This window comes from Hesperophylax consimilis, chromosome 6 (assembly GCF_061612785.1).
Source record: "Hesperophylax consimilis isolate HC1 chromosome 6, BYU_Hcon_1.0, whole genome shotgun sequence".
Lineage (NCBI taxonomy): Eukaryota > Metazoa > Arthropoda > Insecta > Trichoptera > Limnephilidae > Hesperophylax > Hesperophylax consimilis.
Genome location: NC_142841.1, coordinates 15631365 through 15648735, shown reverse-complemented (window position 1 = coordinate 15648735; position 17371 = coordinate 15631365). Strand labels below are relative to the sequence as shown.

Genomic DNA, 17371 nt, shown 5'->3' with positions numbered 1-17371 from the left:
AGTTTACAGCAGTTAAGATCTAGTCCCTGAGGGGTAAGGTACAATCCCGAGTTAAACCAAAAATAAATGTTTTTTTTAATTATATATTAACTACACACAGGAGGCTCTGAAGAAAATAATTTCCCTCAGGGCCTATGTCATCATTGGAGATGCTGTGTGGAGGTATGTATGCGTCATTGATCCCTTCGGCACCGGTGCGTAGTCGGGATACACGCCAAACGCACGCCCAACATTTGTACACGGTTGACATTTGTCACATGAGAACGGGTCGCTTCTACGATTCGTTCTTAAGTTCAACAGCTCGGCTGTGGAACGAACTGCCGGCCTCTGTGTTTCCTCCCTCCTACAACATGGGACTCTTCAAGACCCATGTTCACACCTTCCTCTCCACCAAAAGACCCTCCACACAGCATCCCCAAAGATGACATAGGCCCTGAGGGAAATTATTTTCTTCAGGGCCTCCTGAGTGGAGTTAATATAAAAAAAATGTATACCGAATAATGAAACACACGTATTATATATTTTTTTAACCTTTGTTTTAGGAGTTGATTTTTTTACCTTATCTGCTTCTTTACTTAAGGCTTGGGGGATGTTAGTAAATAGCTCTTTAGACTAACGATTAAGGGACAGTTGTTTCACAGAATTTGAACAATTTATCGAATTTCAATTTCTGTGTAAGCTCTATTCCAGTTCTGTTATTTTATCACTATGGGCCAGTTGTCTCATAAAACTGAAACAATAACAGGACTTGAATAGAACTTTAACAGAATTTGAAAATTAACATTGTATTATTATTTATTTATATGAAAATAACGCCTTTCGGCATTTCCAAATGATACTTGTAGTGAGTTTATTTATTACACTGTTATACGTGGTGGAATTATATAGTATTAAAATAGAAAATAAAACATTCGTCCATAATAGGACGAAACCGGTACTGGTAAAATAAACAAGTGGAAATAAGTTAAAAAATGTTTTATTTTCTATTTTGATACTTGTAGTATTAGAAACATGAGTAAATAATAAAGAAAATTATCATTTTGTTTAAGTAATACAGTATTGGAAAGAAAAAAAATTGTAAAAACTTATGCATGAAAAAATAAACATTACCTTATCTATCAGTAATCGACTTAAGATAGAAGATTAATAACTATATAGGTAGGTGAATAATTAATAAGTAAAGTATATCAAGTTGATGAATTGTTCAAATTCTTTGAAACACTGGTCCTGAGTAAATAAATATACACTATGCGAATAAATAACACAGTAAATATGACGAGAAAATTTTTTTTTTTACGATACAAAACATTTTAATAACAACCGGGTAGAAAAGATTTTCACCTCATTTATGCACCTCCTCCACCACCAGTTTACCCTGAAAGAGGGAAAAATATTCTTAGGCACTGCATGCACTTCCTCTACCCCCAGTTTATCCAGGAAGAAGGAGTAATGTTCTCTGGCACCGTATGCACTTTCTCTACCCCTAGTTTACCCAGAAAGAAGAAGGAATGTTTTTTGGCGCCGTATGCACTTCCTCTACCCCCAGTTTACCCAGAAAGAAGGAAGAATGTTCTCTGGCACCATATGCACTTCCTCTACCCCCAGTTTATCCAGGAAGAAGGAAGAATGTTTTCTTGCACCGTATAATACTTTTTTTTTACAAAACGATGTATTGTAACTTTTAATAAGCTTCAAAATACTGCTGTTTTTTGGAGATCCAAAGTTACAAAGTGATTTATTTTTGGGGTGTTTAGTCTTGCAGGGCTACAGAAGGAGGTAGCGCAAAACGGCATAGTACCCCAAAAATAAAATACTATAATAACTGACTGTGAAAATCTCATATCTAAAGTTTATTTGATGAAAAAAACTAACCTCCTTCAATAAAAAATAGATATATTGTAAGAGTACCCATTTCGACATAAATTAAGTTTAAAGACTTTCTTAAACTATGAATAAAATATCCTTACCTAACCACATTCAATAAAAAATAGATATTTATTTATATATTTTTTATTTATTTATTTAGTACAGGTGATGATACAATGACACATGTATATATACATAAAAATACTTTGACTGCCCAACTAGGAGGAATTCCCGTTTTATTATAAGAGTACCCATTTCGACATAAATTAAGTTTAAAGATTTTCTTAAACTATGAATAAAATATCCTAACCTAACCACATTCAATAAAAAATAGATTTATTATAAGATTACCTATTTCGACATAAATTAAGTTTAAAATTTTTCTTTGACTATTAATAAAATATCCGTTTTCTGAAATGCCTTTCCCGTTAAGGCTTCGATCGCAACGAGGGCAAAGTTTCCAACAAAGTTTGGATTCTGATGGGCCAGCGATGTCGGAAAGGATGGTGAGTTTTCCAACTTGTCCACCTTTTGTGTCTAAATGGACTAATGAGTAACTTAAACTCGCGAAGATAATGATTTCATTATAATGATAATGAATATAATATAACTGATAATGCATTTGGCGCTTTGGAGTTGATTAAACCTGAAGGATTACTAAACTTACATTTTGTGTGTACAATAATATTGCATGACTTCAATACCTACATATCTAGATGAGTTCAAATATGTTCTTACGTAACCGACTTAACTATTTCTATTTTATTATTAAGTAAAAATATGAATCGACCTTTTTCGACCGTTTTCGTTTAATATTGCAAAGCGAAAATTTTATGCAAAAAATAATTTTAAATTTGCTTAATAATGGTATTTTTATTATTTCTTTTTCGTGAATTCTGTAGTTGATTATCACTTCGATGTTTTTTTTTAGCAAAATAGACGTTAAATAAAATAGAAAATTTTCAATGTTGGAACGAATGTAACGTATTCTATTGTGTTCTGCATTTGAAGCATAATTTAACAAGAAACAATCATGCAATATATTGCGTCTGTGTCACTTTATTGAAGTTAAGAGTCATGTAGGTTATTTAAAAATATACAATTAAATTACTGTACATACTATTTATTCGTTAAATCTACAGAAAAAATGCAATTTAATTACGTCAAAAAATTTCAAATCTTGTAATAAATAATGTTTTGATATTTAAATAATAAACATTTACTCAAATGGTTTAGATCGAATAGTTTTGAATCTTTAGAGTATTCAGGAAAATATGGATATTAATTTTTAACTTTAAAAAATGATTTATTTTCATTTTATTGAATATAAATGTTTATTATTCTGATAAACGTAATTAAAAGTTACATGTTTAAACGGTGTACTTCAAATTGAACATACATCAGTCCTTTAATATAAAGTAACAAAGTTTTCTGTGCTTGGGAGAGAATTTCACTCAAATAATGTGATCATATTGTAATAAAATAACGTTTATTTTTTACAACACAACAGAAAAAAATACGAAGCAGTAAAAACGAAAACACAAAGCTTGTGGAATATAAAAAAAATCAAACAAATAATATGGCCTAGTAAAACAGCACCGTTTTCAGTAATTTAATTCAATAAAAATTAAATTCAATAATATTTTCCACAATTTTTAGATTTGAAGAAAGTTTTGTAAAATAATTTAATTTAATGTAATTGTGTTCCTAGAATAAAATGTTTAATTTGAAGTTCTTCATATTGTTAAAATAAGTTATTCCTAGATTGTGATTTCCTAGAACCTAAAGTTAAATTTGGAGATCTCCATATTGTTAATGTAAGTTATTCACAGATTGTGATATCCTAGAAAATAAATAAATCTCCATATTGTTAAAGTAAGTTATTCCTAAATTGTGATTTTCTAGAATATAAATTTGATCAAAGATACAATAAAACTTGAGGATGTCTGTTTGTATTGAATTTCCAACACAAAATTGATCTGCAATAATCATCAGCTTTTAAATTTGCCACCAGAAAGTCAATTGTGTTTGATTTTTGTGTTTTTTCTTTTCATTTGAATAATTTAGAGATATTATAATAAAAAAATAATACAGAAATTTGTAAAAACTTCACTGTTATAATAGTTTTATATATTGCGCCAAAAATGAGGGAATGGAAGGGAATATGAAATGCCTTTTGGCAACTGATGTTGCACAAACGAGAAGGCAATTTGGCTTCACATTGCTTTCAAAAGAAGAGTATGTAACCCCTTGTTAAGGCTCTCTTTACGGGGGCCTACTAGTTTCTATGCAGATGGACTTTGGAATTTTTACGTTCTATTTTAACAGTCTTCCTAAGTTCGCCTTACCACGAATATGGTTTCCCATTCTTTGAAAGAGTTTTTATTAGAAACTTCATTCGAAGAATTTTAAAAGGCAAATAAATTAAAATAAAATTTGATGTGTATTAGCGCATTTTTAATTTAATATGTACTTGCGCATTTTAAACTCCGAGTAATGGTTACTAAAATGGGAAAAGCGTATTCAGCACCAGGATATTTCTGTTATTAATTTTTACTAAAATACGTTAGTTTGCTTTCTTCGTATGTTTTTCTCGGTATTCACTTTACTTTATCACAAGAGAAAGACCTGCTCTTGTCATATTTTGCGCGTTTTACACTGTAATATGTTTAGTGTATTCATATTATAATATTTAATAGGTATGCATAAAACATTCTGAATATATTTGAAAATAATACACAACAAAGAACTTAACTTACGGAAAAAAGACATTTTTTTAAACCACATAAATAATTCTTAATACATGACAATAATTAAAATATAATTTTATCGAAGGAAGCAAACAATTTGTGATGTGACATTATATATTAAATGAAAAAATACACTTTTTAAAACACCAAATTTAAAACTCAACCTTCGTCAGGTCAAGTTGATATAATACGTCAGGGAAGCTTGAGCTAAGCGAAACCTGGTCGGCTGTTAATAAGAATTCAAAATAAAAGTGGTGTTTTAAAATGGGTATTTTTTTATTTAATATAATTAAAATATAATTTCAAAGTTAGTTAGGTGTTTATTTGGCCGAAATTTTTCGTGTGTGAATATGATTAATATGATAAATTACAATATTTCAAATAGTTTTAAGTTACGCCCTTAATTTTATTATATATGCAAATACTAGTATGTCAACGACACCTTATCTTAAAAAACTTTATTTTTTAAGGTTTAGCGGCTTAGATTAAACCATACTTGGAGTGATATATCACTAATTTATTTGCAGTAAATATAATGTATTGTACGTAAAGTGTTGAGTTGGTTGGTGCAAACCAACACTTCTTACAGTACATAAATGCAAGAATGACCATGGACAATAATCCAATAAAACTAGACAATACTTTTTACTGCGCATCCTTGAACTTAATTCATTGAGAGCCATTCATAAATCCTCCCTAAATTTGTTTTAAACCGATTCCCCACAATATATTACTTGTTAGTATAATTGAAACCGAGAGAGCTTTAGCCAGTTCAAAATTGTGAGATATGTATCTGTGGAAGCGAGTCACCTAACTTCATTAAACAGAGATTCTGGCTTTGCACCAAGTGAGAATATCCTAACCAAAAAGAGACATCGCCACACCGTTAACCCTGAGCAAACTGAACCATTTGAACGAACTTTGAATTTCAAGAAGGAATCTTCGTGGAAGTAATCATTTTCTTTGCTTTGAACATTTTTTTATGAACTTAAGTCATTACATTCATTAAGATTACAAGGAGAAATACAAAAAGAGATTATGATTCTCACAATAGAAAAACGAAAAAAAAATTGCAGATTTTTTTAATGATTGAATCAAACAAATTTGATAATTTATTTTAACTAACTTTTAATGAGGCATTATTTTTTATGCATTCACGGTTTTATTTCATTTGGTTCAATTTTAAGTACATGTGTCAATGTTTACTTAATTAAAATGCATTTATACTTACTTTTGTAATTTAAGCAATGGTCTACCGGAACACTCCAAAAATGTATTATTAGTTTACTTAATCGGTAAACCATGATAATTCATAAAAACACATTAGGCTTTCTATACCTACAATAAGCTTACATCAATTTGAATATGTTCTTGGTTGCGTAAATTTGTTGAATATTTTCTTGGAAATATCAGCCAGTAATTTTTTTACTTTTAATATTTTTACAAGAATAGTGTAAATAATAAAATTGATAATATGCAACACAATGCTCGTGAAATTGAACACCTTAAATGATCTTTTTATCTAGTTTCTAGGAAAAATATGTACGTGGATAAAATCATAAAACTATTAAAAAATTATGAAATAATGTTAAGAGTGTAATTTGAAGTGATGAACAGAAGAAAGAAAGTGGCACAATGTCAATGAAAATGACAAAAAAATGAATGCTCTAAAACACAAATCAGGAGATTGAAAAAATCAACATTATTAAGTTGTTTAGTCCAAAACAATTTATTTTTTATTCGAAAATTTTATTATCTCTTTGCAGATTTCAGGATCTTCAAAAAAAAAACCGAATTTTCTAAAAAAAGAAGACGTTTTCTGATAGAACAAAATCAATAATGCCATTTTTTGTAATATTGACACTATAGTGCACCCAAAAGTTACGAGCCGCCACATAAAGGAGCTCATAATTGATTATTTTTTTCTAATACGCATTTACTAAATTGGCCTGAAGATAAATGGTAGATATATTAACCTCTGAAAAGATGTACTGTAATAATATTTGGCTAATTTATATAGCGACGTTTTCTTGAGAAATCACCTCAAGGGCTCAATGGATCAATGTTATGTTTTAATTCATAACTTCATTAAATTTATAATAAATTAAGCAAATTTGTAATTAATTACAATTTTATAAAACCTGAGTATACCTACATACTTACATGAAGTTATCAGCCATTTAAGAAAAAACAGATCAGCAGAAAGGTTGGTTACTCCCATTACATTTAACTTTTTAATTCATTTATGAACCGTTGTTATTACATTAAAAACAAAAGAAAAAAACGCTTTCATGAGTGACGATTCTTTTTACAATTAAAATAAGAAGCTAGTTATTAAGGGACTGATCACACTGGAAGAATGCAGATCAAGGAAACTAAACCAAAGTAGAACGGTCGCAATTTCATTTTTTTTTTTATAATTTCAACAAATTGGTTAACATTTTAATGAACGAAAATCACAATATTTTTGTTCGATTCTCATCGAATAGTATTTCAGGAGAATATTTCGGTAGAGCGAAGGTTAATTCGGTAGAGGGTATTAGGGGCCAAGGCTCGACCCGTGTGTATGGGGGTAATTGGGTTCCTATTTTGGTTGAAATACTGGGGGTTGAATATCATCTAATGCCATGTAACAATCTAACAAAGGTAGATTTAAGCACCCGTATTCATATTAGAATTTGCATAATGGGTCAAATTAAGAACCTTCTCATAATTTTGAAGCAATATAGATTGGTACTAGTTGCATTGCTTCTTTATTCGAATTTAAATCAAATTATTGTGGGGATTACATTGTTTGTTGGTTAAAATTATTGTGCGGATTACATTTTTAGCTGGTTAAAATTATTGTGGGGATTACATTGTTTGTTGGTTAAACTTGTCCGAATATAATGATCAACAAATTGACGGTCCCGAAGAACAATGTTGAATCTGTGACACCTCACAAGAGAGCCCCTGTATGTACAGTGTAAAAGCAGGGGAGCTATGGTGCCACACGGGTGGTTAGGTAAGATAGGTTAAGGTAGGTGCTGTAGGAAGGGATTTATTAATGAGGGTCTTGAAGAGGCCCGGATTATTTGAATGTGGAAAAACAGATGCTGGTAGCTCGTTTGACATACATCGAGTCGAATAAACGGCCCGTTATTTGAAGCCAACATCAACTGTGAACGGGTGTTCCGCTAGTGTCTGTCGAATCTCAAGAACGTGCACTGGTGCAGCGGCAATCAGCTCCTTGGAGCAGGCTCCATTAAAATATCTTTAGAACAGATACAGCATTTTCACATCGCATATGTGCTTTATTGATAGTAATAGGCATGTTAACAACGGATTGTCAATCAGACAGACCGCCCTCCTTTGCACAGAATCAAGTATGTTTATTACGTATTGTGGGGCTCCATCCCAGGGATAGCTCTCAAATTTGATCATCGGGTGAACTTAAGGTTATTATAAGGTTAGCACCTGGTTACAATTGAAGAATATGCTGGCCCTATACTAGACGCCCAGTTTCGTGGAAGACAGATTTACTCGGGCAGACCATAGAGCCCCGTTACTTAAGCCGATCTTATATACTTCCTAAACGCATTTCAATTGAGAGAGTCATTATTGTGGAGGGTGCTTCCATCAAATTGCACCTTAAAGTCATTGATCTCCATCTTTGCCAAAATCCGACACACTTTTGAGACGTAATATTCGCAGAACACTGTCATAAAAGTACGACCGACGTTGTTTGTCTTTACAAATCCGCCACCGGAGGTGTACACGCACCGTCGGTTGGTCAGATCCGACATTGAGAGCCTCAGTGCTTGCTCACAAATTTTAAAATGTTGCTCTGTTGGTAATGGTCGTTGTAAATGTATATGTGGTAAAATGTTTCCAAAAAAGTGAAAATTTGTGGACACAAAATGCAGACAAAGATAAAACAGGACATGCCTCTAGCATATTAACCGCTTCTGTGCCAAGAGCGAGATATCACGCATTCTTGGCCGTGCCCAGCTGGCCTGCTGCCAGCCATAGAAAAATAGCGAGTTTACTCGCTCTTCTTTGAGCCTCTGTATCATACATATGTCCCGTTTTTTTTTAAAATATGTTTATCTAAGTGAAGGGAAGCAAAAACGTCGAATATTGATTAAATTTGGTAAGTCATTTAAATATCCTTTCAAGGTGTAATGTTTTTAATTTATAAAAATAAGATTTAAAAATGATTTATTTTGATTGAAAATTCACGGCCTGCTGTGCATAGCTACACTTCTACCTACTGGCATTTAAAAGGTTAACATTAATAGTCGGATAGAACAGCTCATCACAAATAACATTCTTCATCAAAATTCGTATAATCACGAAGAAAAATAAGTTTTACAAGGTAAGTTTTCATGTTTATTATAGAAATTATCGGGCCTCTCACAAACAATGTCGGATTGTCATAACCGACAACATTCACAGAAAATAAATGGTTTGTCTTTGTGATGAGAAATATAAGTACACATTAATTCAATTGTTAGGTTTGGTTCTATGTCTACAGGGATGACCGGATAAAACATCAAAATTATAATTCATCACATCTTTAAAAAGTTATATAAAGTCGTGGAAAGTGATAAAACAAAAACTTTATTAACTGGGTTAAGTTTTTTTAAAGTTAGGTTAAAAAAAAAAATTTTCATCGTTTTTAATGACCCTATACCACTTTTTAAAAGTGTGTTGAATAGTCACTGTGTTGAGTTAGCATGGAACCCTCTACAGGGTACAGAACATTTAAAAAAATTCTCGTATCAAGTGTGCACATCCAACATTAATTCTTCGATGTGCTTTTCAATGCAAATTCCACTACAAAAACTCTTGAAAATCTGCAAAATTGCTTATTTTTTACTGTCTTGTTGTTTTTATTATTTTTTTAATGATAAACTAATGTTTATAAGGGTTCCATGATAACTCAATACAGTGACAATTCAACACACTTTTAAGAAGTGATATAACGTCATTAGAAACGATGAAATTTTTTTTTTAACCTAACCTCTCCTACTTAACCCAGTTAATTTTTTTTCAAAATTTGTTTCATCACTTTCCATGACTTTATATAACTTTTTAAAGATGTGATGAATTATCATTGTGATGATTTATCCGGTCACCGTTTATAAAACAAGGTTTTATGCATAGCACAAAGAATAACAAATTATTATAAGCAATAATTAGTCGCCTGAAATTTCAGTACAATATCTATGTATATATAATCTAGAGTTAATAAGTATTATTGTATCATAACGTAAAGAAACGTTGTTACACGTGTATGACACAATTAAATATGACCAAAGGAAATAGGGTCGAATTAGCTCAGTGGTAAAGCTAATAAGGTCCTGGGTTCAATTTCTAGATGCGAACGTATTTTTTTTTTTCTGTTAAAAATTTTCGTTTGTGAATCGCTAATATTTATTCAATGATTAAATATTACAATTTGTAATTTTTTTCAGTAATTTAAAAAAATTGTTTCATAGGATTAATGACCTAATATTTTCTTAGTTGTTGTCGTTACCTAAATACTTAAGGCGATGCCATACGTAGTAATGCAAAATCATGTGTTTTTGGTTTGAAAATTTGGTTGCCTAGAAATATTTCAGATGCTTTGATTAAATACTGCGAGTAGAATACTTCTTGGCCTTTGAAAAAATCGAGTATTTTTTAGATACATTTTTTTATAAGCCCAGAAAAAAATAATGTATAAGGCCTATGAAAACTGCTTTAAAGTTCAAAATCTCCTACTTACGAACCCATTTTCGGTTATGATTTTATTGTATAATGTGGCAAATTAAGTTATTTATAAAATGATCAAAAAAAATTTAATATTTATGCCTAAAAATCCACAAAATAAAATAAAAGGCACGTTTTGGCCATGTGTTTTTCTTGCGTAAATCAAAACAGGCGGATGGTGTTAAGCGGGAATTTAAACCTTATCGCCATCTACGTAAGGTTTATTATTGATAGCGGCTCAATTTAAAATATTACACGACGTAATGCATCGCCTGAATATATTTCTAGATAAATTTCTACTTGGAAGTAAACAATTTTTGCTTTAAAACAAAAAAAATTGTGGAAGATCTCATAATGAAAAAATCATAGTTTTTTGACTTAGGTTTTGAATATTTCAGCTCGTTACGTCAATACAATCACCAGCAATTATTAATGTTATCTTTAGTTAAAAACAAAAATATAACATTTTATTACAATAATATTAAAGGTGATTTTTTAATGAAAACAATTTATACGTTGTAAGTCGAAGTATATATCTACTCGTATATTCACTGAATACGTGTAACAACATTAGTGAAAAATAACGTTTAATGCAATTTAAATCAATGTATCTAACTCAGTTGATTTGGCAAGTACATTTAGAATACGCCTAGTTATTGAATGAAGTGATTATAAAACCGTCCATTATGAATAAAAACTTCTTTAAATACGCAGACGAAGGAAATTCACTAAAAAAGCGAAAGCATTTTAGGTGATCCCAGTCAATTTTCTATTTATTATGACGTAATTCAAATTGCTACCAACAAGTAGATAAGTACCTAACTAAAAACTTTGTAGGAACCTTTACAAGGAAATCCCTTCAAACAAAAAACGGTATTCACATTTTTCGAGATTTTTAGCTTATCAACATACACAAGGCTCTTAAACTTCTTAAATACGTAAAATTAAATGTGAAAACGTTTCCGACCTTTTTGTAGGCAGAGAGATGAAATAAATGAAAACGGTTCTTGAAACTCAGTACAACTTTGCAAACAAGACCTCTTGAACGTCCATTGAATCAAGATTTGCTGATTTTAAGCTTCAACCAACGTATAATGAGGTATTCGCTCCTTCCATGAAACGGAATACATGTAAAAAATGTTCGTAAGCACTTGATAATAAATTATACTTGCATGAAATCGAGTACTCGGAAGTTATAAAAAAATCCCTTTTCATATTATGGGTACTCTATATATCTATATAATAATATCTCTTGATGATTTAACAAAAACCCTTTTTAAAGTCTCTTATAATTAATGTTTTTAAATGGCCAGAGAGTATTTTAAAACTGACTTAACAACTACTAGGAATTTATTTACAGATGTCTTGGAATGTGAAAAGTTTCTGAAATGTAGTATAATCCGTCAAATGAAACCTATTGGAAAAACAACATAGAGCTAAATTTGCATATTACATAGATAGTACAAAATATAATGATACTAATACATTATATTGTATTCCGGTACTGCGGAATAGCACTAAAAATGATGTTTTGGATTCTAATTTTTGAAATATTTTATGACTTCTTGGATATTTAGAAATGAAGAAGTAGGAAGTAAATTGAGTAAAAGGCGGGTTCATAGGGCTTAGCATAATTCGGAGCACCAATTTTCTTCGTACCTCAATTTGTAACTATAAACTAAAATATATATAAAACTTACCTACTTTAACACTCTAACAATATTAGAGTTTTCGGCATTTTATTTTATTTATTGCTTCTCAGTTCTCACTCTACATAAATCACGTTTTTTACTCATAAAAATCAACCTCACTAGGACTAAACCTGTATCGAGATTAGGTTAGATTAGGTTTTTTTGGATTTGTTATGAAATTATTTGATTTACGTTATAATTTTTTCCCAAATAAATAATGACAAAAAAATCATAGTTAGATCAAAAAATCAATAGTTTGTATTTGATTTATTAACAACTATTTAATTGAGATGAAAACGATAAGTCAATCTCTCAATAAATATTAATCAGCCGTTTACTCACATAGTTAACAGAAATTTTAAAACAAACAACGTGATTTCTTATCTGATTGGTATATTCTAATCACTTAAATACTCTTCTGCCTACATACTATTTAATTATATATTATGAATGTACCTAACGTTCAATTATTATTAACGAGCTGACGGGTACCCGGCGTTGCTAGGGGTTGTGAATGGCTTGGAATACAGTATTGAGGATGTGAATTCTATGTATTCGTACCAAAAAACTTGGTAGATTTTTAATGTGGAAAAAATAATATTTTGAAATTAAAAAGCTTATTTTTTCTAAGTATTTATTTTACTTGATCTTGCCATATCCTCCTAGGGCATCCTCGACTTCTTCTGCCATTCACTTCCATGTCATACATTCTCCTGACACCTCTTTCTTAGTTCATCACATGCTCCACATTTTACTATATATAGGAATTTAATTAGAATATTTTTTCTGATCCTGTGCCGGTTGATAGATATATGTACATCTATCAACCTGGAACCTTTTCCGTCGATTAACTTTTTATCTCTCCTTTATCGCCATCTTATTCGGAATCTGAATGCTCAGAGTATGAAACTAGGAATACGTTAGAATCGTTTTTGTCGCTTATAATATGATACTTTATCAATGTAGAGTTATTATCAAATTCGTTAGATAAATGAAATAAGAATTTGCCTGGATACTCTATTACAGGCGTTTCGTACGGGACAATAATATGTTCCCTTTGACATCAGACAATCATTTAAAATATGAAAGTCATTTTTTAAATTGAACTTACGTTAATTTCTGGATTGATGCATTCATTCTGCATTTTTCCACCACCATTACCATTTTCCCCGATAAATGACATCCTTAAAAAAATGTACCACAGTTATGGAAATAAATCAAGTAAGATGTTGGCATAAATAAAATAACTAAAATACTACCAATTATTGTAATAAAACATTAACTTTGGATTTAATTTCAATAATTATTATCAGAACAAAACAGTTTACTCCAGATGAAAGTTCACTATTTCATTTTTACAAATCGGCCAACTCTCTTGGTTACCTTAAATGTGATAATACTCGTAAGGTTAGGCTAAATGTTTATAAACAAAATATATATTAAAAAGTATAATTGACTTGTTTGGCATTAATTAAAATTCATATCAATGGTGAAAGCTTTGAATAAAAATTATTTTATAAACAAGAAAAATGGGTGTTTTTAACATAAACTCCACACAAACCCTATGTCATATTTTGAGATGCTGTGGGTGTTTTTTGAGCAAATTTGGTAGGAATCTAGGAATAAATATGTACAGGAGTGACGGACAGATGAATATATCCCTCCCACTGCGGCGCAAGGTGATGGACCGAGAGACCAGATGGACAGGTCAGAAGCTCTTTCCAAACCAGCCTCTCCAACGCAACTGGTGGGCAAGCGCATCCTGAACACAACTCACCCGATGAACCTGGGCACCCCCACTAAGTCACCAAACGTAGCGAATCACTTCAGGTGACCTATGGCAGATGTGTTAGTTATCCAATAAATGGATCCTAGGGCGGCGATACCCAAAACACACGCCCAAACAACAACAGTTCACAATACAAAATATCCTGAATGGCGGGAGTTGACCGCGTTGGTAAAATAGTTTGTTACTACTTGGAGTTGGCTGATATGTGTGCGGGTGATTTCAAGTTTTCATTTTTTGTGATTTTTGATTGAAAAATTAAAGCTGAAAAAAATTGCCTCAAATCAGTTTTTCCGACCATAGGAGGTTGGCTGCTTTGCAGATTAAGCCATCGTACCAGCTTAATCTTCATCCTTTTAGCGTGTCCTACAGTTTCGACAATTTGCTTATACTCGTATAATAATGGTGTTTAAATAAGTTATGTATACTTTTCGTATTACGTTATTATTCTTTCTCACGAATTGATCAAAATAATGATGCACTAGGGAGAGCTTAATATAATGGTCTTGATATGGAAATGTAGAATTTGAAGGGTACGTCCATTGAAAAACAGGGACAACGCTTGACCTTTTTTAATATATAGGAGAACATTATGTATTATCATCACAAAGATCTGTGTATCGTTTCCTAGCTCTCAGGCAGTGGAATAAGGAACGTGATAAATAATAAGACGTGAAAAATAATAAGACAAATAATTATAAGAAATAATGATTAGCCTGAAATAGCCATACTACAATTAACTGTTAAGCTAAGTGGGCTTATTCCAAACCCGCTAAATAATACAACATGTACTAGTATTTCTCATTCAACAATTATGGCTTGATACATTTTTCCATCTGAAAACAACCAACTTCATTTTTGGAGGAAAGGCTTTGAGACATATTATATCTACATTTATTGGTGAAATATTTTGATAAGACAAATATTATTATTTCTAATGATAAACCAATGTTTATACGAGTAAGACAAGGATTTTATGAAAATCTAAAAAAAGAAAACAGATAACCAATATAAGCAAAAATTAGAAAATAGCCATACAAATTATTATTAAATTATTACATTTCACAGAACTTCCTCATTGGTTGGCCAGCCGCGTTGCTTTAAGCTCCCGCATTCTGAACATACACGACTGCCTCTCTGGTCGGCCGGCCGCGTTGCTTTAAGCTCCCGCATTCTGAACATACACGACTGCCTCTCTGGTCGGCCGGCCGCGTTGCTTTAAGCTCCCGCATTCTGAACATACACGACTGCCTCTCTGGTCGGCCGGCCGCGTTGCTTTAAGCTCCCGCATTTTGAACATACACGACTGCCTCTCTGGTCGGCCGGCCGCGTTGCTTTAAGCTCCCGCATTCTGAACATACACGACTGCCTCTCTGGTCGGCCGGCCGCGTTGCTTTAAGCTCCTGCATTCTGAACTTACATGACTGCCTCTCTGGTTGGCCGGCCTCATGCTTTAAGCCTCCGCATTCTGAATTTTAACCGATTTGTAACACATTTCTATTTAACACTAACCGTTTCTAGTTCCTTAAAAATACATGTTACTGTGTATGTGTCTTTATCTTAGTTTGCATTTATTAAGACTTACTTTGAAGAGCATCTTTATTCCGTGCATTTGTTCTCTAAAACTAATATTATAACATTGTGTTTATCTTTGAGTAATTTTAATTATTGTGACAATGTCTGGCTTCACTCACGAAGAATGGGTAGATATTCATTAAGTTTACGGGCTACATGATGTAAATACACATAGAAAATTAACATTTTGAAAATTCAATAAATTAGTCAAAAGCAATGGCATTAGTAATTGATTAATAGTAAAATAATTTCATCGTTCAAAATGTTACTACATTTTTTTAATTTCATTACAATTCTCTTTTGAATTTGGTTTAAAACATACGAACAGTAGCATATTTAAAAACCTCAAAAACACTAGACTACTTGCGGTTTCAATGGATACGGGCCGATCATAATGTTGGCACCTCGTTTTAGGCAAGCTCACAGCGAATTTATCGGGTAAGTTTGTCCTCAAGCTATGCATTTTTAGTAGGCATGTCTTTTTGTATGGAGAAAATAAGTAGAAATTTCGGAAAAAATAATGTATCTTTTTTACTCCTACCATCATGTAGAATCATCTACCAATTTTAGTGCAATTCACCCCAGGACACTCAGTATAACAAACCTAACAATAAATTTGCATTAGGTACATAATTGTCAGTCATAAGTTCGAAAATGAAAGATTTTTTCGCCAGTAAACTACTTATTAACAATATCTCTTAGCTATTATAAACGTTACATATACACAGGGCAGGACCTGTGCAGGTGCAATCGGAGAACCTAACACAGCGCCATTGAGGTTCTTTCTAGCGCCGTGCACCGGTTGGCCCTGCATATACACATACTAAATTGTTGTCTGTAAGGGTGATAACTTATTAGTATCATTGTTTTATCAGTATTGATTGTAATCTAACAATAAACAGTATCGCGGAGATAAGATTACTTACTGAATTATATAATTACCAAACAATTATTCTCAAGTGCCCCAATCAATCTCAATCATCTCTTCACCGAGTACTCCCGGTACCTTTAATTATTCTAATTAGAAATTGATACCGCTAAATACTGTTTAGTAGTTGCTGAAAACCATCTCGCTTAGTAATCAAAATTATTAACAAAGCCATGTATTTGATTGATGATTTAATTAAATGAATCCTTTTTAGTTTACAAATTCTGTTTAACTCAACTACGGGCACAGTAAATAAACTGTATTTATCAGAAGGCCAGAAGCCATGTCTTCCTAAAATGAATGTGTAATTTAATCATGCTATATTTATAGTACATGGGTTGGTAAGGGATATTTTCCAATTCATATGAAACATTTTATAAAACCTGCGGGATTCTAATGGTTTGTGATATGCTCTAAAAACAAACTTCTAGTTCTGTAATAAAATGCTATGAAACTACTCGTTTCGCAGGCATCTTTTTTATACAGTTTTTCGTCGTTTGCTTTTATTTAAAATCCAATATATGAAATACTTTCTTTGATACTTGCATTTCAAAACAAACAAAAAATCGCCTTAGCAAGCATTTATGTCGCTTTCAAAGCATTACCAAAAATCAATATCTATAAATTACTTCAGAATAACATCCAGAATCATCTCCTTTCGGAAGGTTTCTAGCACATATTTCTGTCATCACTACTAATGTATCCGAAGAAATATATCGAAACAACCGATTTTATTATATCGCAACAGCAACACGGTGAATAAATAAGGTGAAAAATATGTACCTGAACCGTAGTGTATTTGTAAAGTAATAACTTTTTACTTTTTGACCAGCTTTGTGTTCCCTTTTAAACCAATTAAAATGATTGTAACGTCCGATTTCTCAACATTTATTTGTCAAAATGTGGCTATATGTACTAGCAACATGTTATTCTTTGTAGCGTCGCTTTGTCTATATAAAAATATATTTGTGATTAACAGTCCCCCATAAAGGAAACGTACAGAATCAATTCCACGAAATAACTTTGTTTCCTTTCGGGT

The 17371-nt window shown here is 31.7% G+C and overlaps 1 protein-coding gene across 1 annotated transcript in view; it reads right to left on the bottom strand.

The window, feature by feature from the left end:
• LOC149422994 (neurotrimin-like) overlaps nucleotides 1-17371 on the bottom strand; it is a 95477-nt gene that overhangs the window by 65195 nt on the left and 12911 nt on the right. The gene's annotated exons all lie outside the window — the stretch shown is intronic.